At 46.9% G+C, this 25,919-nt stretch overlaps 1 protein-coding gene across 2 annotated transcripts in view; it reads left to right on the forward strand.

The window, feature by feature from the left end:
- The window catches only part of SHISA5 (shisa family member 5), a 327,160-nt gene that overhangs the window by 168,719 nt on the left and 132,522 nt on the right, over window positions 1-25,919 (forward strand). The window lies entirely within an intron of this gene.

Below are 25,919 nucleotides of genomic sequence, written 5' to 3' on the forward strand. Positions count from 1 at the left end.
CGCACCTGAGGCATTTTTTCAGGTTGTCTCCTTTTAACCCGATGTCCTGGCGGACGCGCGCCGAAGGCGACCCTTTCTGTACCCGTCCGCGCCTAGCCATCACGCCAGTCATGCTGCCGGTTTCACCAGAGGTATGGTTACCTACTCGGTAGCGGATCTCTTCGCTATTCAGAGAGGCTTACGCCCCTATAGACATCCTCCACATATCGCTCCAGAGGGGCCCTTCTGCTGTCTACACTGTGGTTTTAACTCTTGGGCGTCCCCTGTTCCCCCCAGGTCCTGTCCTCAGCAACAGCCCCAGTATAAAACTTCTCAGTCTCAACTGCCATTCTTTAGTCGAACACCACGCCAATGTCTACGACCTGTTACAGGATGAAGAGCCGGATGCCCTTTTTCTAACTGAGACATGGTTGTTGGATGACAATGTGGCAGAACCAGGCCTGGCGATCCCTCTGGGTTTTAGTATTAAGACACTCAACAGAGGGTCTAAGGGGGGGTGGCATTGCCGTTATTGTTAAATCTTCCTATTCGTGCAACTTTGAGAGGGAGTCGTTCGCCCGGTGCGAAGCTGCTTATTTCAGGATCTCACTTAATGCCAATTATACCCTGTTAGGCTTATTGATCTATCGCCCGCCTGGGGCTTCTAAAGAGTTTAGAACTGCATTCATTGATGTTATAGGACCTCTGGCCATGGGAGCGGCTAATTTCAGTATCCTTGGGGATCTGAATCTGCATCTGGACAACCCTCAGGATGCTGACGTGTGCAACTTTCTGGACGACCTTGCGGCATGTCCGCTAGTCCAACTAGTGCAAGGCCCTACACACTCTGCAGGTCATTTATTGGACCCAGTTTTTACTAATATTGCCCTCCTGACTGTTCACCCTCCTTCCCATATGTGCTGGTCGGATCATTATCTTATAACAATGGCCTCCCTGGGGTTGTGCCCTTGTGCAGGGCGTCCCAGAAGCGTACACTTAGGCGCCCTTGGCATAAACTTAACATTGCGCAATTCCAAGTCCTTCTTTCCTCATCTCTGCCTAGTTTTCCAGCCGACCCAGATTCTGCTGTTATTGCTCTCAGACTGGATTTTTGGTGCCCTCGACCTCCTTATCCCAGAAAAATGTTCTAAAAGCCGCAGCTCCAAATCTAGTCCCTGGCACAACTCTACGCTCACTTCCATTCTCAAAGAGTGCAAGAGTTTGGAGAGAGCATGGAGAAGGAATTATGACCCCAACTTGAAGAGGCCCTATCAAATAGAGATCAAGCAATACCATAGGTCAATTCAGTGGGAACGGGCTACTTATTATGTGGAGGAGATTAAGAGAAGTGCGAATCCTTCTAAAAGTATTTATTTCGATACTGAAGGAGCTGAAATCATCTACAGCCCTGACTGCTACGCCGATATCATCTGACGAGCAATGCAACACTGTAGCCTTTTTTTTTTTTATCGAGAAGGAAGAGAAGATCGATCAATCCTTCCCTCAGGTCGCGTCAGGCTCTGACCATGTGTCTCGTCCTCCTATTTTATGCACTCTGACCACTCTCCCCGCTATCTCCCAAGAGAAGCTGTCTGTGCTATGCAGCAAAGTCAAATCAAGTTCTCCAACTGATCCTCTTAAGCCAGCCTACTCAATGAAAATTCTACCTGTGCTCATCCCTCCGCTGAGTCATGTGATCAACCTATACCTCTCCTCGGCTGCCGTTCCGAGCACCTGGAAACATGCGATGGTCGTCCCCTTGTTAAAAAAAACCAATCTGGACGCCGCCAAACCAGAAAATGTTCGTCCCATCTCCCTCATACTGGACCCCTCCCAGAATGGTTTCCATCCTAGGCACAGTACAGAATCTGCTCTTCTTGCTGTCACTGAGCATCTTAGATGGGCCCCAAATGAGGGTCGTACCTCGGCACTGATTTTGCTTGACATCAGTGCCGCGTTCGACACGGTCTCCCACCAGATTCTGCTGAGGCGGCTAGAGGAGGTGGGCATAGTGGGTTCCGCCCTGGAGTGGTCTGCCTCTTTTCTTGCCAAGAGGTCTTTCCAGGTAGGCGCCCCTCCCTTTGTCTCCAGAGTTTATTCCACCAAGCATGGGGTACCGCAGGGCTCATCTCTGAGCCCTACCCTCTTTAACCTATATGTTCAACCACTGGCGACGGTAGCAAAGAACAGAGGTAGTAGAATCCACAGGTAATCCCAGGTAGCTGCAGAAAGGTGTTAAAAGGAAGAGAAAATGACAATCTCACTGTGAGTAGCTTGATGAACAAAAGCAAAAATGTGATTTAGCACCTGTAAATAGTCAGTCATGCCTTGTCAGAAATATCTGCTTGAGATTCCGAAGCCTCAGGAAGAGTGTGGTGTGCTATTAATAGCTGACGCGAAGCTATTCACAAAGATATTGGCTAGATATGTTAATATTTGAATTGTCTTATGCCTCTGGTGAGACACTCGGCTCTAATAGCATTTATCCAGAAACCACATATATGCAGTTATACAAATAAGGTTCTACTCTTAATCAGTGTGGTGAAGAGTGCTAGGAGGGAAGTGAAAGTGCTGTCTTTAGATGTTGTTTAGTAGGTGCACTGGACCCAGTTCACAACCACAACTCATGCTAGAGTCTTTGGGCCCAGATTCCTATAATGATATTCTTGGCTATACCAACCCATTAGCTAAGGTTAGGGTTAATGGAAATAACACCTCTAAGATGCAAATAGAAAGAGGCACAATAGATAGCTGTTCCTGCTAATCTCCCTCGAGCCACTGCATAGCAAATAAGACCTGCCAATACCATCTGGGTGTCAAGGTGGGAAGCAAACGCACATCCTGTGTGATGGAAACGAACGCCTGCCACGACACTTATGTGCGTGACGATCCCCCCCACTAACTCCCTGCATAGACCCACACGCCTTATTTCCCCTCCACACATGATGACGAAGCTGTGCCTGAAACACACCCTTGCACTTTCGAACAGGCCCAAGGGTACTCCCCTTTATAAATGATGTATGTTGTTCAATCCTGGGAGTATGATATTTAAGTTGGGGAATTAAGTAAGCTTTTGTTGCTTTTGCTATGTTGCAGTGATGTTTTTTTTCATGTGGAAAAATCAATATTTTTTTTAAAGGTGGGAAGCAACACTCGCAGATGCAGACTCATTTGCCCTTCCTGAGTTATAGCTCTTTCTTGACATTCCAGGCTATATAATGCATATAAGGACATATGATGCTCTGAATTTAGCAATCCCATAACACACATTCATGTTTCTTGAGTAACAAGCCCTTATTGGCACACCATTCCAGTCCTATGAGTGGATGGAACTCCACTGACAAAATGTGATCCCTCAAAGGCAGTTATTTTGCATGCCAGACCCTTAATGCTTATTATGCCTTAAGCATCATACAGCACATACAATACATTTGGTGCTGCATCCATAGGTCTGAGACAAGGCTACTATAAACTTGATGCCACATGAGGATCTTTCAAAGAGTCTTGGATGATCGGCAGCTCATCGTCCGACTCTGTAAAATCAATAGTGCAAAAACACCAAAAAAGATTCTAGGGTGAAGGAGCTAGACCGTACCCTATCTGAGCATCAATGGAGAGTTGGTGTGCACATTGTTAGCAAAGGCATTGTTTAGATGCAGGGCATAGAGCGAAGCCATTAAATTCTACTATGTTGGCACTAATCACCAGCACGGCTCCATAAAGTCAGTCCCTCTCACCAAGAAGCATATTGGAGAAACTGTGGTAAAATGGTTACGATCACCCGCATGTTTTGAAAATGAGACGCCCTGAAAATATCTGGGCTCTTGATTAAATACTACAACTTAAAGCAGTTGAGGTTCCTGCTGAGCCAGTCAATATTCTAGGATGGGTGCAAGGGTTATGGTGGGAACCACCTTAGGAACCGGTACGCTAGTGATTTTCCTATTACTAGTGGCCTAATATGGAATTCTGCATCCACACCTACACTTCTTCACAACAGACTGACTCTGACTGACACACTGACTCAAAAAACAATTCAAACCCTGTAAATCTTCAAATTTGATCATCAGCGGCATTCTGGGCATTGGCCGTGTTCTGCATCTCGGGCAGTAGCAGCTGATGATCCTTGAAAGTGGTGGGGGGACAATTCTTGCCATAAGTTTTAACTTTTTTTCCCCTCAAAATTTGCCTAGAGTTCCCCATATGTTTAAAAATTACATTCACCGGGCCAATAGCAATAATTTGTTATTCAAGAATTACATACAATATTCCAGGACCAGAATGTTGCCGTTGACACTACCGTTATACCATTGGTGGCCCACATGTCAAACTTTACCTCCAGCATTTCAGACCAAGCATTTTATTACTGTTTGCTTTCCCCAACCCGCTCCAGACCCAGTAATCTAAGCCTGACGTCTCTGAGGCAAAAAATTACCTTTAGTATTCAAGGACCAAAATTTGGCCTTGAGTTGCACACCATTGTGCCGAGAATTACCTCCAATGGCCCAACCCCAAGATTTTGCCACAGGCGCACCCATGCTTGGAATTTCCTTCAGTATGCAAGTGCAAGCATTTTTCTAAAGGGGCCCCTATGACAACTCTCACACTCTCAATTAATTGTTCTCACTCATGTTCACTTCCACTCACTGATACTCGCATACAAGCATACTCATTTTTTTTTTAATATCGTTATTGCATTTTATCTTTTCTGTTACATAAATTTCGAGCATCGATACATATCGCATTAATAATATTAGCTGTGCTATGCCACTGTGAATATAAATCAAAGCATTTCCTTCTCACAATTGTGATATAGTTTGCATCTACAGTACAAAATTGCTCGTTCATTTATAAAGTACCATGGGCGCCAACGGCCCGCACTTGCTGTCATCTCCGATCGAGGGGCAGAGTGGGTCTAATAAGTACGCCTCTTCCCAACAGTGGTCATTAATGCGTGAGTATATCTATGTATACAGAAGCATGCTATTCATATTTGACTCAGCTTTGAAATTACAACATATAGTGCTTCATGGGCAAACAAAAGCAAATATACATTTAAATGCCGTATCCGTTCACTAGATATCTTCTTTTATAACTTTTTAACCACATCTAATGAAGACAAAAAAAAGAAGAAACCAAAGGAAAAGAGATATCAAACGTTTGAAGGGAAATGTAACCAGTATCCAACGTTCCATTTGAGTGTAGTCATGACTAGGCTAGTTTGTAAGTAGTACAATCAGCAGCTGAGAGGTCTTTTAGTATTCCAGAATAACTAGGCGCACTACCTGGGTGGCCGCAAGGTAATAAGTTCAAACGGTAATCAGTGTAGGCAATGAGGCGAGCGGTAATCCCTCACAACCGCTCCAAAATGGACCAGCAAGCCGATCCACACAATTAGAAAAAACAACAATGCCCCTGCGCTATACACAATAAATAATTGGATAGTACTGATGTAAGTTTGTATAAGAAAATGGTGAAGGTTATTAGGACAAATCTAAACATTTAGTAGAACTCTGAGAATAAGTATATATGAATGAAGAAGCATGGGTGGAAAAACAGTCTGTTCTTGGTGTAGTCACTTCTGTTTATTGTTCCATTTCACAAGCCTGTTATTGTTCCATTTCACAAGCCAACACGTGTTTCATCGCAGGGAACAAACTGCGAATCTTCAGGGCCTCGTAGAAAAGTTTACTGGTAAAAGTACGTTTGAGTAAATAAAACCCGTCGGGGCGTTGCGTGGAATCCTAAATTCGGATTTTCAAAGGTTATAGACTCGGGCTGTACCGGATCTCGATTATTCACGAGTCGAGTGAAAACCGGGAGGAGAAAAGAGTTCGTGGTTGGGCGGGTACGCCGTTAAGTCCACGAGGCGGTTTCACCTAGTCAGTATAATTCTCCCTCTCTTGGTTTCCCGGCGCCGTATATCGACGGGGGTTTTTTACTCAAACGTACTTTTACCAGTAACGTTTTCTACGAGGCCCTGAAGATTCGCAGTTTGTTCCCTGCGATGAAACACGTGTTGGCTTGTGAAATGGAACAATAACAGGCTTGTGAAATGGAACAATAAACAGAAGTGACTACACCAAGAACAGACTGTTTTTCCACCCATGCTTCTTCATTCATATATACTTATTCTCGGAGTTCTACTAAATGTTTAGATTTGTCCTAATAACCTCCACCATTTTCTTATACAAACTTACATCAGTACTATCCAATTATTTATTGTGTATAGCGCAGGGGCATTGTTGTTTTTTTTAGTTTGTAAGTAGTGAATGTGGGCTGCTGTTCCTGCTTTATATGCGGTTGCATGGACACTAGGGTATCGCGTGGCAAGACCCACGGCCATGAATCAACTTTAAGGAATGCAAGGCCTGTGTCTAGCCCAATAGCCGTGATTGAGGTAGCATGTGTTTTTCTGCGTGTCTTCTACATCTAGATGACATGTCAGGTATTGGTTCCCGCCTGTTGCGCAGGATGTACCCGCAATGTAGCATTAGAGCGTGTAAGGGTTTTGTGCATATCATCCCAGGTTTGTGCAATAGGATACTTTCACAACCCCGCCGTTTGTTCCCTGTGTAGGGTGGTGCTCTCTGCCTGTGCCCAGACTTCTAGAGATTTCACCCAATGCAGTACCTATGGTGGGTCCTTGTGTTTCCACCTCTTAGTTATCAGTTGTTTCGCTGATATGAGGCCTAGGTCACGAAATCTGGCGCTTACTGTGTTTGCCTTAGTCCGTTTGTAAAATCCCAGGATACAGACCTCCCATGTGGTAGATACCTCAGTGCTAGTGCAATTTGCATGTGTGTCTGATATTGCGCGCCAATAGGGTAAAAGCAGGGGGCAAGAACATTGCATATGTAACAAGTCAGCACCTAGGAGACGGCATATCGGGCATTCGGAAGTGTTGATGTTAAACTATTTATTGATCTTCTCTGGTGAAAGATACGCCCTGCGCAATATGTAGGTTTGTATAAGTTTAAATCGTGAATTGCGTGGTATGTGTGGGGCACTGGCCAGGACACATTCCCACTCCTTATCAGTCCAGGGACGGCCTCTGTCCTCAGTCCAACATGTGTGGAGTCTCTGTATTGGTTTCAATACGTGAAGAAGAAGGGCTCTACCAGCCAGTGTATCACATGTGATCCCTCCCCCATTACATGCAAGTACTGTAATAAATGATGTGTCTGCGGCTCATTAGTCATATCTCCCCACGCTAGCGTCAACATCCATGTGATGGCTGCATATAAAAGGCACATACAAACATACTCATGCTCACTTTTTCTCATTCTCACAAACACACATACACTTGCACACCTGCTTACACTGGGCCTAGTGCAACTGCACCTGCTGCGCCCTTGATTACTATTCCCCTAACTAACTTCCACTCACTCTCACAGACCCCAGTCACCCTCTCCTAACCCTAACATACTCCCACCCTCTCACTCACTCCTTCATTCACACTTTCACTTAGTTGTACACTCTCACTGACTTTCACTCTCATTAACACTCGAACACATACACTCTTAATCTCGATCACACTCCATCATATACATGCACACACATGCACTGAGAAACGTTTTGTTTTACTTATCTTGCTTGCTTTGCTTAACTTGGAGGCTCCATGGCAGCAGCAGAGCGGGAATCTGTTGCTGAATATTGGAACCAGGAAGTCCTAATTCTCAACAAGGAGCCAGCCAGAGCAACAGCGTGAGATTTGAAAAGGAGAAGATCCACTTCAATCCCTCTCCCAGCTACTTGATAAAACTGGATGCACAGCCATACAAGACGCTGGGACAGTAGTGGGAATTATTCCCCTGCTGCCCTTTGTGGCTTCACATTGGCCTTAGGGATGCACTGATGTGCACCCTGTAAGCCACATTTTAGTGGATGTGCTGCTTGAGGCATATGCAGTATGTCTTCTAAATAAAATTGATTGTACCTGTGTGATGGGATCGTAGATAAAATCCAGACACCCACCAACAGTGTTGTGTTTTGTTTACAGCACTAAGATGCTGGATTGTGCCTTAAGCCCCTCAGCCCCCTCCTCCTCCTGACATCAGGAGCCTGGAGAAGAGGCCAAGAGGGCCGACCTGTGCACTGGCAATATTCAAGAAAACACAAATCTCATGTGTTCTGTTCAGTTAACTAATTAGCAGATGTGGCACCTAACAGGAGGCAGGGCTGTGCCCTGGTGCCCCTGATAAGGAGCCGAAGCCGCATCTGAACTGGGGCAATACCTGTGTCTCCTTTGTTCTGTGCTTTGAAATGTAGTGTCCTCCTGAGCCTGTAATGTGAAAAAGCACTAGATTGAGTGCATAGGAATGAAGGGTAACCAATTTATACATCGTTTGATTAATAAACTAAAACAATTTATTGAAAACTGAATACATTAGTTGAAAATGCAATGATTTTGTTTCCTTTCTTGTTAGTTTCAGAAAATATAAAAATGTTGGCATCCAATAAAGACTCTTTTTTGGATAGTTAAGCTCAAGTGTCCAAACAAAAGCTTGTGATTTTCATAAAAGATGCACATTATGTCTGGAAACACCCAGTTTTGATTTCAGCTTTCTCTAATGGCCACACACTGTTGAGGGCTTGAGAACAACCAGCATTTTTAAAAAACAATGCCTTTGCAAGAGCTATTTTATCCATGTTGTACACCAGCGTTGCTGCTGTTCAGCATGGCTAAATAGTGGAGTGTGAGTGTGAGTGTGAGTGTGCGTGGAGTGTGAGTGTGCGTGGAGTGTGAGTGTGCGTGGAGTGTGAGTGTGCGTGGAGTGTGAGTGTGCGTGGAGTGTGAGTGTGCGTGGAGTGTGAGTGTGCGTGGAGTGTGAGTGTGCGTGGAGTGTGAGTGGAGTGTGAGTGTGCGTGGAGTGTGAGTGTGCGTGGAGTGTGAGTGTGCGTGGAGTGTGAGTGTGAGTGTGCGTGGAGTGTGAGTGTGAGTGTGCGTGGAGTGTGAGTGTGAGTGTGCGTGTGAGTGTGCGTGTGAGTGTGAGTGTGAGTGTGCGTGTGAGTGTGCGTGTGAGTGTGCGTGTGAGTGGAGTGTGAGTGTGCGTGGAGTGTGAGTGTGCGTGGAGTGTGAGTGTGCGTGGAGTGTGAGTGAGTGTGCGTGGAGTGTGAGTGAGTGTGCGTGGAGTGTGAGTGTGCGTGGAGTGTGAGTGAGTGTGCGTGGAGTGTGAGTGAGTGTGCGTGGAGTGTGAGTGAGTGTGCGTGGAGTGTGAGTGAGTGTGCGTGGAGTGTGAGTGAGTGTGCGTGGAGTGTGAATGTGCGTGTGTGCGTGGAGTGTGGTGTGCGTGGAGTGTGGTGTGTGTGGTGTGGTGTGCGTGGAGTGGAGCGCCATAGAGGGGAAGGTGTGTAGAGTGGAGCAACTTACAGCGGAGTAGAGTCGTAGAGTGGAGCGGCATAGATTCGTAGAGTGGAGCAGCTTACAGCAGAGTAGAGTCGTAGAGTGGAGCGGCATAGAGTGAATTAGAGTTGCAGAGTGTTGTGGCATATGGTGGAGTAGAGTGTTGTGGAGTAGAGTGTCATAGAGTGGAGCGGCGTAGAGTGAAGTAGTAAAACGTTCCGCAGAATGGAGTGGGGAGTGGCGTAAAGCGGAGGGGAGTGGTGTAGAGTGGAGTGACATAGTGTTGAGCATGCTTGCTACAATAGCACACTGCCATTACAGACAACACATTTTCAATTGAAATGACCATTACTTTAGCACATACTGTTTTACTAATAAAATTATACAGCGCACAAATACTAGCGTGGAAAAGGCATCACCTAGTGTACTGATTTGTTTTCACCACACATAAGAATTATAAAAAAATTGCTTCATTGTGCTTTCCTAATTCTGAAATATTTGCACATTTACAGAAATGAAAAATGTTGTTGTGTGCTAGGAAAAAAAAACTTTTTTTTCCCAGTAGCCATCAAGATTGCCACATAAATCCACTCACTTTGAAGTCAGAGAAAGAAAAGTAAACACTAAGCTCCTTTGGAAGACAGAGCCTAACATTTGACCTCTGTCTTTGAATGCACTTTAAATGTGACCAGATTAGAAAAAAATTAAAGGCCTGTTTAGAGAAAGGAGGACTTGTGGAAGAAAACAAGGAGCGATAATGTACAAGGTTTGCTCCACAGGAGGGACAAAGACATGCTGGACAGCCTAAAACAAATAAAACCAGCAAATTGCAAGTCAGAAAATTTGAGTTTCAAACAACATAGCCAATGATAAGCAGTGGGTGGAATGCATTCCTAGAGAAGCTTTCAGAATGCCCTCGAGAAGTCTTTTCACAGCCAAACCGCTGTGCTGTTTGGTAGGCTTCGATGCAACTAGAGAGACCTCAGGAATTTGGGGGTGGACAAAGCAACACAGATGAATTATTCATGATGGTCCTCTGCTTTTCTGTGAGAGCTTGTTGCACAATTTATTATCATAAATAGAAGATAGCTGGATTTTTATAAAGTGAAAACATAGAGGCCTATAGACTAGGAGTAGAGAACGTAACCTAGTACAGTTGGGATGGTAAAATGGCACCTAATTAATGTGCTAGAGCATCTTCTTCAACCTGAGACATGTTACTCTGTTTTGTCATGAGTGCCAAGATCGTGGTCACACACGGAATATTCCTATTAAAGGAAGCCCATTCCAAGATCACTATCATGATGCATGCGCACACATGTTTCATGATGCATGCGTGTATCCGGGCATGTGCATACTCTTGCATAGTGATTCATGATGTGTGCATCATGATGCATGGCAGGCATTTTAATTTACCATTCTAACACAGCAGCTTGCCATATAAGAACAGTAAACTAAAACCTCAAAGTTATGAAAAAATAAATTGTGGAAAAGGACGTGAGCAGCCTGACATTTGGCAACTGCCACACAGTCATACATGTTTTTTTTATTTTATTATTTGAAAACGAGAAATGTGGGATGGGGATTGAGGAGGGGAGCATGAGGGATTGGGTAAAAAGAGAATCCAGTTGGGGAAGGAGGGAGGAAAATGAAAACAAAAAAACTAAGAGAGAAACAGAAAATATTTATACTTTCATGAAATGCTTAATTGAAGAGGACCCCCCACCTCCACTGGTATACACCAGTACGATACAACTCATCCAATTAAAACACTGAGAGACTGAAATGCTCAAGGGCGGGACAAATACAAGAATATGGAGGAAAGACGTTGAATCAGGGGAGGTGAAGAGCAATAGACAACATGGCCATCCAATCAGGAGCAAGGACTGACCCAGAACCCAGTCTGAGTAGTAATGTATCTGAGACAATAGGTCCCGCTAAAACATAGTCAAAGCTGTTTGTAACCGACAGCTTAAACTGCAATAAAATAGATATTGTTTTTGCCATGCATGTTTAAGTGTTGCAACAGTGACTTTCCACATGTTAGGGTGGTTTTCCTACACAATTTTGACTACTCACCTCCTGGTTTTGCTGAATTTGTTTTTATTGGCCTTGGGACTCTGTGCACTTTACCATTGCTAACCAGTGCTAAAGTGATTGTGTTCGTTCCCTAATACATGATAAAATTGACATATACTGGATTGGCATATTTAATTTACTTATGTGTCCCTAGTAATGTAGTATAACATATACCCAGGGCTGATAAATTAAATGCTACTAGTGGGCCTGCCGCACTTATTGTGTGTGCCACCTACGTAAGTATCCTGCCCATTTAATCCCTGCCCCAGGGCTGCCATTGCAGCTTGTATACAGTTCTAAACTTCCAGTTCGACTTGGCAAAACAACTCCTTTGCCAGGCCTAAAACTCCCTTTTTAGGTTTCGCCTGTCGAAAGCTGCGCATCGCGCAGCTTTTCGGCGCAGGCGAAATCTTATGTCAACAGTATGTGGCTTGGTCACCGCCCCTCTGTTCCATTGGCTAGCTCCATAAATGGAGGCTAGCCATTGGAACAGAGATCTGTCCGTCAATGCCGGAGCAGATTCGTGGGCGTTCCCGAGAATTTTAGGCTTTTGCCCACGTCATGCGGCGATGGGAGGTGCTTTTTTTTTTGTCTTGGCATCCTTCCTCGCACCAGCCTGCTCGCTCTCCCCGTGAGGACGCAGACCCGACCCGCTCCCTACTCCGAGCAGGGGTGGGCTGCGCGATTTCACTTTCCTTGCAGGAAATCGGCATTTTCACTATTTTTTTTATCTCGTTCCCGCCCCCCCTCCTGCTGTCTGTGTGCCCGTTCCCGCCCCCCGTGTGCCCGTTAACCCGCCCCCCTCCCGCTGTCCGTTTGCCTGTCCCCCCCCCTCCCGCTGTCCGTGTGCCGTGCTTAATGCTTGTTCAATAATCAGCCGCAGCTTTACCCGGTAGCGGTATCTGGAACCTGTGAGTGTCAACCGAGGAAAGGTGAACTGGAGCTGAATAAGCGGAGTCGTCTCAGGCCCCGGTAAACTGTGGCCTTCTCTTGCCCTGAACTCCCGCCGGAGAGCCCGCCTGGCCCTACTACTGCCGCCGGGATGGCGCCCATGCTGGGCCGGAAACCATTCCCTCTGGTCAAGCCGCTTGCCGAACCCATTCTTCCCGGGGAAGAGATCTTCACCATTGAGCACAGCAAGGAGAGCTTCAGAAGTAAAGAGTATCCTTCTGTCAGTTGGTGAGTTGCGAGTGAGTGACTGGCATCAGTAATGGGTTCAGAAGTAGGAAGCATCCTTCCACTGGCGCATGTGGGTACCGAAAGGCTGTCTTTTGTGTATAAGTTGTGGTATTCAGGGTACGTTTACTTTGATAAAGGGTATCACTGAAAATACATATTTTACTGCTATTTGTCATGGCCGGCTATATGCCTGATGACTCCCCGTGCGTCAATGTGTGTGCGCCCCCCCCCATGAACTCCACCGCGGATTCCCTCACCACTACCCTTAAACAGTGTTCCTTAAGTGTCCATAACTACTCTCTCATGCATTTTTTTGTTTCATAGCGCTACTCTTATAGGTGCATGGTGTCATAGCACTTTACATCGTACACGCAAGACGATGAATTGTACATGTGTAAATCATTGTATAAGGAAATGTTTCATAAGAGCGAGGACTAGGTGTAGGAGTTGAAAACCGTCCATCCTGGTATTCAGTATAGTCTGAGTGCTTGATCTGGAGAAGCATAAACGGAGAATTTAAAACATGGTACCTTGGCTGGGGGTTGTTTTTACTGATAAGAATTGATTTCTATCCAAGTGAACCTTTTTACAACATTGGGGTAATGAAAGACTGGGGAAAATAAATAACCTATATCTTACAGATTGCATGCTGCTCTCTGATGACAGTTGAAGCGATCTGTTCTGTATCATGATTTTAACATAAAAAATGCAAGTATCAAATGGGTCTCTCTGACAGAAGCAGAATGCCACTAAACTATCTACGTTATATGCACTTTGTGATTTCCCTGGCACATGTGATTTGCAGCAGGCATGCTAACTCTACCTGCTCTACTTTAGTTGAGTCAAAACTGCTCAGACAAAACTCCAATCTTTGTCCAGCAGGTCCACTAATCACTAGTTATCTTGGCATTTTTGTTGCTGCCTGAAAATTGCTGGAGGGAAGGAGCGAGGCAGTAAGTGCTTGTAAAAACATATTCTACTTGAAACCATGGCGCCTCCTACAGTCAACGCCCCCTGCGTTGGAACTGGTCGCACCGTCCTAGAGCCGGCCCTGTCTATTATCTACTTGGGTGTGGGTATCCAGAAAGGGGCGTGTAGAGGAGTCAGCGGGAACCGGATGAAGTGTACACTGGGAACTGTTAACGAGCAAACTGTTTGTCTACGGGGTCACCGAAGGCTTGACTGGTGAGTAACGCGTATCATTCAGAGATGAGCAGCAGATGGTGAAAAGGGCCTTTTGGCACCGAGTGGCAGGGGACCAGCAGTCTTATGTGACTAAAAAGCGAGGTGCGTTTTGATGGGCGTGTAAGAAGCATAAGTATCGAAGAGCACAACGAGCGGTGCTTGGCGTGGGTACGGGTAACTCCAAGTGGTTCAGGATGAAAGGACACCCTTTGTACCAGGGCGGGGACACGTTTCATTAGGAGCAATGTGATGGCTTGACATATGGGTACATGAGTTTGCAGTCGGGAATCATATTTCGTTTTTACTATATATAGACCTACAGCGAGGTGGCATGCTTGGTCTTTCGCATACATGCGTTTGCAGTGTGTTGTCTGAGGGTTGTATAACACGGTTAACATAGAAATTGTGTACAAAGATGTGCCCATGTTAACTCTGTGGAAACGTATCCAGTAACGTGTGAGCGTCCCTCCATCACCTCTGCCGCCAGCCAACTGTCAGTCCTCCCAGCATTACTCCACTGTGAGACCTACAGCGCAGCTGTAATAATAACGCAGCTCAACGTGCACGACATAAAATGATTACGATAATTCGAGATTACCCTCCTCTTTCGCGGGGCTTGGGGTAACGATCATACTGTTGTGGTTTCCACTTTTACATTCATTTTTATTTCACATCACAAATGTGGCGGAGCCCGGATATTTTTTCATTGTAGAAGGTGCATGGCAGTGCACGTGAATTTTCCTTGAGTTACGGTGGGCGGTTCGCCGGTTCGGTAGTTGTCGCAGCAGAAGTGTATGATTCCATTCTGTGTTTTAATTCTGAGCACGAGCACAATGCACAACTCTGTGAGTTGGGTCTCTACACAGATGTTTTGGTGCAAGAGTTGAAGGGGGAGCTGGGCCATGGTCTGTTATTGAATCAGTATTGTTTTGCTAGTCAACACAGGAACATTTTAAGGATTTTGGGGGCCCCTGTTCGGAAAAGCTTTGAATTTATGATCTATTTTCAGCTTTTTCATGCCCTCTTTGGCCAGGTAACTGCCAGTGCACAGGCATGCTGGTCCTATACATGTGTTTACAGCTAATATTTAGGTATAGTGAGGTGTGTTTTCCATATTGAAACATCAGTAGCTCACTAATATTCCTGCAAATAATCTGTGACATTTGAATGTGTGTGGTCCTGCTTTGATCTGAAAGAATGAAACATAAACGCAACATTTTGAATATGGGTGCTGTGAGAGTATTACAATCTGTGTAAGTATTATTCAAGGTCATCTGGGCAAGGCTCTATGCAGAGCAGCGGTGGCTCTATCAGGGGCCCCCCTGAAAGACTGGGGCCCTGGGCCAGAGTCCACTTTCCCCATGCCTTAAAATGCCTCAACACTGACTAAAAGGGAGGTGGGGTTCTGAAGAAACCACATAAGCTACTTCTGTTGACTGTACTGCTAAGGTCTCAACAGGAGTTGGGGGGGGGGGGGGGGGGGCTGTAGGCAGGGGCAATCGATGTGTACGACTCCTGTGTATATAGTTATAAAGATGGCACTCCCGAAGGGCGACACTATAGATCGAGGCGAGACTTATTGTATATCTCGGACACAAACTTGAGGATGCACATATAATTGGTAACGGCTGTTTTTCAGGGTCAGTGGAGTGGTATTCTTCGGTTTTTAGGTCTCACCTAGCGACTCAGCGCATGCGTTACTCGCCTTGGCAAGACCTATTGTTGGTTTGGTGAGCGAAGGGGGACAGGACATGTGCACTTGCCTGGACAGCCGATGCGCAAGGTGCTGCTTCCCACATCGGTGTCCAGACGCGCACTCTGGCCGCAGGTGCACTCAACCAGCTTTTTGCGCTTCCAGTTTCGTTTTTTTATTTCAGCATGCCATGCGACCTTTACGTTTCACAAAGGCGGTAGCCGCCGCACACACCCCTCGCAGGACGCTGCCCTTGTCTTCCCGACCCCTCCAACACTGCATGAGCAGTGCAATGGTGGCCGTCGCACAGGTACGAGGCTGGCAGATGGATAACGTTTGTAGTGTACTTTAAGAGCGTGAGAATGTAGGACAGTTGTAGCTCGGTCTGTTTGTTGTCCAACTTACAGTGTAGTGACAAATAAGTGTGCTGGTGATGGGTAGATGGTTTACAGTCCCTCTAGGCCTCCTTATAGTGCTTGGGCTGTCGCTCAGCACCACACAGTGTGTGTGGGCATTAACGATGGCGTGTGTCGTACGTCCCGTAGTTCACACTCCCTCTTAAATGTAAGCTGAACAATTCGCTGTATTACGGCTGTCTCCCCCTGAAATTGCCTCTTGAGCACTGCAATGGTGCCTGCCGCACAGGTACAAGGCTGGCAGCTCGGTAACGTTTAGAGTGTACTTTAACGGAGCGTGAGAAAGTAGGACACTTGTTTTGCTGGCAGCCGCTGTCGCACTAGGGGAGCAAAGGCAATTACTGATCACCAATTTGCTGCCCCACGCCACTACTTGTAATATGCAGTTTGTCGATCTTGGTTGGGTACCCGATGTGGACACCTCTTTCCTTTTCCAAACTCCTTCCACAAGCACTTGTTGAGTCATGAGTGGCGCCCTTCAAGGCCTCAGTGGGTGCCTGTGGCGTGTTTTGGGCTGGTGCAGAAGCAGTCTCTCTGTTGATCCTTTCATAGTGATGTGTCTGCATAGGAGGCAGACAGATGGTGTGCATGAACAGGTGCTGCAGTGTCCCACGCGCTGTATAGGAGGGTAATTTCCAACGCTGGAAAGGGGCGGGGGAGTCCATCTTGTCACTCTGGCTGTGTGTTGTTCTGGTGCCCTTTATCTGTGCCACTACCAACATTTGTGAGGAAGAACTGAGTTGCAATGGAGCTTGCACATTTCTTAAGTGAAACACTAAAAATAAACAAACGTTGAGTGAATTTAATTCCAGCAAGGCAGAGCGAGTTATGTATCCCCAGGAGGCCGTGTTCTTCGACTTTTATCACATATTCTGCAGTTAAATGTTAAGTTGCAGAGTTTAATGGAGCGAACAGGTTTACCCCAGATAGACACAAATGGTAAACACACGTGTGTGGGAGGGCTCTGTGTGGGTGTGTGGGGGGGCTCGGTGTGGGTGTGGGTGGGGGGCTCTGTGTGGGGGGGCTCTGTGTGGCTCTGTGTGTGGGGGGCTCTGTGTGTGGGGGGCTGTGTGTGGGGGGGGGGCTCTGTGTGTGTGGGGGGGCTCTGTGTGGGGGGCTCTCTGTGGGTATTTGCGAGAGATTAAGCTATTGGCATTGTAAATGACAATGCCATTTATTTATCTGTTTTCAAAACCAACACATAAATAAAAATTTTGTCATTTACAATGCCAATAGCTCTAACTTTTGCAAAGGCGAAACCGTTGCATTGTAAATGCTTGTTAATACATATATCACCCCTAAGCAGCCCGCAGGGCAAGATGCATTGTATTTAAAAAGTTTGACATGTACTCTTAAGTTTTGCACCTGTCCTTACCTCTCATATAGGATAACATTGGTTTACCTTGTTACATTTAAAAAGTGTGAACTTTTGCTTGGGAGCAGATGAAAATGGGAGAAGTCGACCCCTAAACCCCCGACAGACTCTCGAAAGCCCGAGTCAGACTCTCAAAAAACAGAGTCTAAGTCCTCGAAGGGAGCACTGGCGCCGAAAATCTCGACTGCCGCAGCTGCATCCAAGGACAAACAGCCCAGCGGATCCTTCGAAAGGGACTCCCAGGCGGCAAAGACCGGCGCGAAAGCCAAGGTCGTGGAAGTACGTCGTCGAAGTACGTCCCCGAAAAGGACCGCTCGACTTCGAAGAAGAAGGACCCGAACGTTGCTTCGACGTCGACGACTAAGTCGAAGAGATCGGCCGAAACGTTTGACGCCGAACATGCCCCTGTGATGGAGAGGAAAAAGAGAAGGCTTGAGACCGAAACGGAGAACATCCTGCAAAGGAAGAGAGAGTTCGACGAGAAAATGAAAAGGTTCACGATTCCGTCGAAACCGACGACGGCGATCGTCGAAATAGAAGAGGAAGAGAAGTTTGACGCCGAAGAGCCGCCGAAAACTCCTGAGCCCCAGGAACACCGATAGGAAGAGGGCCTATACTACGAGGAAGAAGGCGACGATGACCAGCGAACGAGTTTTGGCTCTGCATCCTCGATGGCAAAGGACATGGAGTGGACCTGGAGTGGCAGGACCTTGACTGCGAAAACCCGAAAGAGCCCGTGGAGATGTATCCTTCGAGGCCTTCGCCACCAGATGACATTGGGGCCTATAACATGGTCATCAGGAACGCGGCAGCGGCCTATGGAGTTACACTGGAGGAGGAAAAACCAAAGGCATGCTTCCTCTTAGAGACCCTGCTCCCCACTCAAACAAAGAGTCAGTTGCTCCCCAAGCTTCCAAGTGTCGAGGACCAAGGAAGGGAGGCGTTCAAAGACCCAGCGACCTGCTGGTCTGTCACACCTAGGACGGAGAAAAAATACAAGCACTCCTCTAAGGACCTTCCCTACATCCAGGGATCCGTCACGGCGGACTCCATTATTGCGGCAACAGCCAGAAAGAGGGCAAACGTCACAACAACATCAGGCCCACCACCAGACAAAGAAAGTAGGAGGATGGACCTAACTGGGAGAAAAAGAGAGGAATGCAGCGGTACACTGCCGCATGGCAAACTCCAATGCACTACTAAACGGACACCAGTACCAGCATTGGGACGAGGTCGGACAACTGCTTAAGCACCTCCCTGAGGAATACCAGCAAAGAGCGTCACACCTGGTGGAGGAAGGAAAAAATATAGCAAATTCTTGCCTGAAAACAGCCTTGGATGGGGCGAACACTTCCAGCAGACTTATGATGATAGGAATCACAGAAAGAAGGCATGCCTGGCTCAGGATCTCAGGCTTCAAGATGGAAGTACAGAACAACATTCTGAGCACTCCTTTCAATGTAGAAACACTGTTCAGGGCACCGGTGGATGAAAATCTCACCCAGCTCAAGAAAGAAAATGAAACTGCAAGGTCCATGGGGGCCCTTACAATACAGAGGGATGAGAAGGGGTACCCCGACACGGAGACCAAACGGAAGGGGAGGAAACCAGCCGGGAACGTCACACCAGACATTCGAGCTGGCCCACCAGGGCGACAATCAATCGCTGCAGGGACAGCAAAAACAAACCTGGCAGTACCAGCCTTGGGGCCAGTCCTTTCGCGGGAGGGCGAATGGACGAGGGCAAACAAGAAGAGGGGGCCAGCAACCCACCTCAAAGTGACTCCGTCCTGCAAAGCGAGCCCACCCACACGACCCCTCCAAGGGTGGAGCACAACAAGGTCAACAAGAGAGGGTTACACGGACCAAACATCAACGAACATGTAACACCAGTAGGAGGCAGGCTAAGACACTTCTTCCGGGAGTGGAAGAAGATAACTACAGACAAATGGATACTCAACATCATACAGTTTGGATACTGCATAGAACTGGAAAAGAAACCACCAAACAGAAAACCAAAAAGGAAGGCGCATTCAGGAAAAGAACTAGCGCTACTCCTAGACGAAACGCAAGAACTCCTCCGAAAGGAGGCCATCGAACCAGTTCCACTCAGAGAAAGGAATAAGGGAGTGCACTCAAACTATTTCCTAGTACCAAAAGTGGACGAAACGCTAAGACCCATCCTGGATCTAAGGTCCCTAAACAAATACATAAAGACACAAAAATTCAAAATGACATCCCTACAAGAGGTCTTTCCTCAGATAAGGGACGGAGACTTCATGTCCACCATAGACCTCAAAGATGCCTACCTGCACATTCCCATGAACAGGCAGCACAAACATCTACTAAGATTTACCATCAACAAAGAACACTACCAGTTTACAGCCCTAGCCTTCAGACTATAATCCTCACCGAGGGTCTTCACCAAATGTCCCACGGTCGTTGCAGCGTACCTGCGGAGGGAAGAGATTCATGTATACCCATACCTCGACGACTGGCTAATAAAATCAAGTTCACACAGGATATGCAAGGAACACGCACAGTGGGTCACAGAAAGGCTGACAGACCTGGTATTCTCCATACACTGGGGGAAATCCTCAATGGACCCAGAGCAAGTAAAGAGCTTCCTGGGTGCACAGATCAACACCATACAGCGCAAGGTGTTCCCCAGCGACAAGAGAACACTGGCCCTGCTGAAGGAGACACTCCACTACCAGAAGGGGCGAGCTCAGACAGTGAGGACAGCGAGCAAGATCATGGGGATGATGGCTTCCTGCATACACCTGGTCCCCAATATACGGCTCCACATGATACCATTCCAGGAATGGCTGCAACAACAATGGTCACCAGCTACAGGAAGTTGGGAAGATCTAGTGATTGTAACGCACACAGTGCAGGAGGAGATAACGTGGTGGAACAGGGAGAACAGAACTAAAGGGAAGCCTTTAACAACCCCAACCCCAACGGTGACCATCACCACTGACGCATCCCAGATGGGATGGGGAGCACACATGAACAAGCTCAAGGTGAGGGGTCTGTGGACTCCAGCAGATGCGGTCAGACACATCAACTACCTGGAACTGAAGACCGTGTTCCTCGCCCTGAAGGCATTCCAGAAACAACTGTACAACCAGAGAGTGTTGATACAAACAGACAACACAACAACGATGTTCTACATCAACAAACAGGGAGGAACACAATCAGTCGCACTATCCAACCTAGCGCAGGAAATATGGAGGTGGACAGCAGACAGACATCAGCATCCCACGAGTGGGAGCTCAATGCACAGGAAACGCAAAGGCTATTCAGGAGGTGGGGAACACCGACGACAGACCTATTTGCAACACACCAGAATGCAAAATGCCGATACTTCGCATCCAGGCAACCAGGAGAACGATCCCAGGGAATGCTCTACGGATAAGCTGGTCGAAAACATTTGCCTACGCTTTTCCCCCGATACCACTGATATACAGGGCTCAACAAGTGCAGAACCAGCAACATGACACTGATCCTGGTGGCACCACAGTGGGCAAGGCAGACCTGGTACTCACAAATAATGGAAATGGCACAGGAACCACCCCACAAGTTCGGGAAAAGAAAAGACTTACTCTCCATGCAAAACGGAGAAGTACTACACCCAGAGCCAGAGAGCCTCAGCTTAGCTGCATGGCTCCTGAAGACAGAGTTTTCACACCTAAGGCTACCGGAGAGCACCCTGCGGGTGCTACGAGAGGCAAGTAGACCTACCACACAAAGGTGCTATGTGGCAAAATGGAAGAGGTTCACACAATGGTGCAGCAAGAAAAAACTACACAAGAAGATGACAAGGGAATTAACGGTGCTAATATATCTTACACACCTGCTGAAAGCAAAATTAAGTTCATCCTTGCTAAGAGTACACCTATCAGCGATAGTAGTCTACACAAGAGAAGAGACAGGAAAGAGCTTCTTTATATCACAAGTAGTAAAGAGATTCCTGGAAGGGGCAAAAAGGATCGCACCACCTAAGAGGATACTGCCACCGGCATGGAACCTTAATTTAGTCCTAACAGAACTAATGAAAGTGCCCTTTGAACCCATCCATAAGGCCTCACTACAAATGCTAACAATGAAGACAGCCTTTCTGGTGGCAATCACCTCGCTGCGCAGGGTAAGCGATCTGCAAGCACCCTACATTCAAATACACAATGATAGGGTGGTAATGAGAATTGAGCCACACTTTATGCCAAAGGTGGTGTCTAAGTTTCACATGAACCATACAATACAAATACCAAGCTTCTTTCAGACACCATCCACAAGCTTAGAGAGGGCACTACACACTCTGGACGCTAAAAGAGCAGTAATGCATTACATGGAAAGAACTAAAGAGCACAAGAAAACAAAGCAGTTCTTTGTGTCCTTCGCAAGCAGTTTCCTGGGTAGACTAGTAACGAACGGAACCATTGCACGATGGATCGCACAAACTATACAATTCTGCCACAAACAGGCAGGCCAAGAACTAGCAGACTCTACCAGGAAGAAGGGAGCAACAATAGCGTTCCTGGCTATCACACCCATTCAAGACATATGCCTGGCGGCAACATGGGCTTCAGTGCTCACGTTCCCTAAGCACTACTGTGTGGATATGCAAATGAGTAAGGAAGCACAAGTAGGACAGAAGGTGCTTCAACATATATTCAATAACCAACGCTCATCTTCCACCCAGCCGCCACAAACATAACAAACCGCTACAAAGTCTATGCGCAGCATAGTGAATCCAGAAAGATTCACGCTGCAAAACGAATAGTTTCTTACCTGTCGGTGTAGTTTTGCAGCTTGAAGATCTTTCTGGATTCACTAGCGAACCCATGGACCTCTGCCAGAAACATGAGGCAGGAGAAGAAGGTGGAAATACAAGGACAATATACAAACAGACACCTTAAAAGACAAAGCGAAAAAATAATTTACCTTGAGGAAGAACTAGAAAACATTGCCAAAGGATTCACAAACAGAACACAAAAACAAGAAGAAGAAAAAAAGAATCTGAAGATTGCGCCCAAAGCTAAGCAGGAAGCGTGCTGCCGTCACAGGAAGTACACCAAAAGGTGGGACGTCGAGGCCTACCTGGGCTATGAAAAAAAAAAAAAGAAAGAAAAGACTACGAATCAGGACCCAACCACTAGACCGCGAAATAATGCACAGCATAGTGAATCTAGAAAGATCTTCAAGCTGCAAAACTACACCGACAGGTAAGAAACTATTTGCTGCACCCAAAGGACTGCCCTGCTGCCTGAAGCTAGCCCTGTGCCCTCAGAGGACTGCACAACTGTTTGAGCCCTGCTTTCAAGATAGAACTCAAGACTTCCAAGTGTCTCCAAGAGCTAGTTGGCTGGCCTCCTGATCAGTGCCTCGGGGACCAAAAAGGCTCCATTTTGAACCCAAACCTGGACCCAGTCCAGTTCAGAACCCTTGGAAGTGATGCTAAAGGAGGCTAGATCCAAAGGGACTAAGACATTTTTCAGCTAAAAAGTGGAAAAGTGCTCTGAGAACTTAGGAGACTGGGACCTACTGCTAGCCGATCCCATGCTGCATCACCGGTCGGCCTGACTTTGCAACTGCTCCTATTGCATTCTTCTCTGCAGTATCAAATCCTGTCCAGCAGCTTCACACAGAAAAGGTGCTCTGGCCTCATGGAGTCCTCATCTGCTACAGCCACCTGCTTAGACCCGCTGGAGATTTTTGACTTCCAAAAAGGAGGCTAAGTCCAGACGTAGACATCTCTGCGACTTTCTCCAGGGGCTCCCCGGTGATGACTCCTCCTCCTCGGACACCGCTGGTTGCCTTGCTCGCTGTACTTTACCTTCTCAGACATTTTTCTTGAAATGTCTTCTAATTTTGAAGGTAATTGATTTCGGAACCACGCTCCATAGAAGTCGGCCATATCTTTAGACTGCCCCGGTCTCGCGCAAGTAGATGGCCGCGGTTGGCGGTTTGATCTTTTAGGTGCTATTTTTCACTTAAAACTTTAAAAATTCCAGTTTTTTAGGAACCTTCAGCTCAGTTTTTCAGGTACCTTCAGCTACGCCATGCTCTGTTAGCCCACGAACTTCCGGAGGACTCTTTACCTGAGCTCAGTCCAGTGGAGGGGAAGATCTTTCACGGGAAACTGGGTAAAGGGGCAAGTCCGTGATTTATCGGTTGCTGGTAATTCACGCTCCTGGTGGTCTTGACCGACCTCGACAGCGACTGGAGAGAGGCTTGCATGGCACTTAGGGAATTGGCTATCTCGACACTGCTGCATATGATTCCGTTCAATTATTTGCATGTGACTTATCTCACACCGTAACGGTTGCAGTACATGCCTTTGGATTCCCATTCAACATGTGCACGATGCACCCTTCTGGGGGTGGACTTCTACGATGTTGCCTTGGAATGCTTAGTACTGCGACTGGTTTGCGAAGTGGTGAGTTGCATTATCTCTGATGTCCTAGGCCGCCCTCTGGAGTTCACCCCCCGTGTGGCCTTGCTTGGGCTGATGGAGGAAGTGGAGGGGCCCGGAGCTGAATGTGCATTCTATGGGGTGGTCTGTTTAGTTGCTAAGCGGGATATGGCACATGCATGAAAACTGAAAAGGCCACCAACGATTGGGAGATGGCGGGCAGGGGTGGACTGGCGCTCCCATCAAGAAAGGCCTGTTTTCGAAGCGCATGGCTGTCCCCAGAAGCATGCGCGAATATGGGGCAAATGGTGTAATTACTATGGCCTGTAGATTTGAAATGGTACTGTTGTACATCTCGTTTACCCTTACCCCCCACAATGTCACTCATGTATTTTTCTCGTATAGTCCACTGTCATAAGCTGTCATGTCGTAAAACTTCAATAAAGTTGGCTATTAAAAATATATATATTATATATATATATATATTCATAACTCCAGTTTTACTGATTGGATGTTTGTCATTTTGATGTCAAATAATGTATTTAAATGTACTTGATTTTTCTAAATTGGTCTGATTTTCATTGTTTTGTATTTTCACTTTATTACTGTTTGAGTGCTGCATACATTTTTTACACATTGCCTCTAAGCTAAGCCTGACTGCTTTTGTGACAAGCTACCAGAAGGTTGAGCACAGGTTGATTTTGTCACTGTCTGAGATTCACCCTGACCAGGATTGTGGCTGTTGCGGGAGAACAGCTCGCCCCCCCACCCCCCCCCCCCCCCAACCAACAGGCAATTTCTCACACCATCCTAGTTAGATTTTGTATGTGTTCCAAACATATTGAAACAGTGTAAGGTTTGAACATTCTCTCTCGATTGTGTTAACCCTGGGAAGCTTTAATCGTGTGGGAAATTAAACAAAGGTTTCTTTCTTCATACTTGAAGCATCAGTGTGTTCCCGCAGATACTGACCTCGGTGGAAATGACAATGTTCCTTTAAGACGGCCTCCCACCATGAGGCAGCCTCGGCAGCGGCGAGGTGCGCCCTGTCTGCCTTGATGTCACGACAGGCAGAGGCCACCCCTTCGGAGCTCACGGAGGCGGGCGTGCTGTTTCAGGAAGTGACTCGCTTTCACTTTGCTCGCAGCTGCTCTTCGAGACTTCAGGAAAAGAAAGTTGGGCAGAGCTGCACGCTGGTCCGGCTGCTTCCGAAGGCAGGACCATGGGGTAAGCTCACGCGCTTGGCGTGCCTCTTCCAGCCCTGCTGTTCCGCATGGACCCGTCTCTAAAAGAGCATTGTCCAAGCATCGTGTCTCAAGTAGGCAAAGGCTTGCATTATACGTTCTTTGTCAGACCTAAGAACATTCGTAGCTTGAGGGCACTCACTCTGTTCCCAGTAGGTTGGAAGGGTTTTCCAAGTGCAAGCGGCTTTCTGTCTGTTCCAAGGAGAGAGGGCAGTGACCTGGCTCGTTGCTGCCCTATGTCCCGGGTTAAGTGCTGTTTGCTTGTTGGGAGCTGGCTTCCTCTCTCCAGATGTTTCTCTTGCTGCTGCGTCGAGAGCGCTGTACAAGTGCAGACTAGCACACATCTACAGTTGAAGCTTTCACGGGGACAGCAGCACGGTTTCTTGTAAGCCAGCACCAGCAGTAACTTGTACACGGGATAGTACAACAGACTTATCTTCTGACACCCTACAGGGGAAAACCATGTGAAGTATTTCCATCCTGCAGCGGCAGTGTTAGCAACACACATTGCTTACGATGGGCAGGCAGGCACTTCTATAATTTGAGAGAGTAGCAGCACTTTTCAGGAGGAGTGATTCCCGTTTAATACTAGAGTAATGAAACTTTTTGGTAGCCAACAGGTGCTCCAGGTTAGGGAGGGTCGGCAGTTTTATATTTTAATTTCAGTGATTGTGCATTCACGTAGGCGAATAGGGATCTCGTGTTTTGGGGGCTGTGTGGCGAATTTTAATGGTTGTAACTTGTAATGAGCCAATTGTGAGTTCCAAAAAATTAAAGTACCCCAGATTTGGTACCACATAGGGTATTCCGGACACCTCTGTGAATCCATGCAGCAAGTACACCTTTGTTTTAGTGAAAATACTTGGAATGAGTGAGCGCAGGCGTCCATATTGAATTCCTGCAGAATCTTCCACCCCTCTACTTGTGCAGCCAAGGCAGTACCAGTTAGGACTAGTTGTGACTGTGGCTTACTGGGAACCGCATTGACCCCACCATGTTCTACCAG

Source organism: Lissotriton helveticus, chromosome 9 (assembly GCF_964261635.1).
Source record: "Lissotriton helveticus chromosome 9, aLisHel1.1, whole genome shotgun sequence".
Lineage (NCBI taxonomy): Eukaryota > Metazoa > Chordata > Amphibia > Caudata > Salamandridae > Lissotriton > Lissotriton helveticus.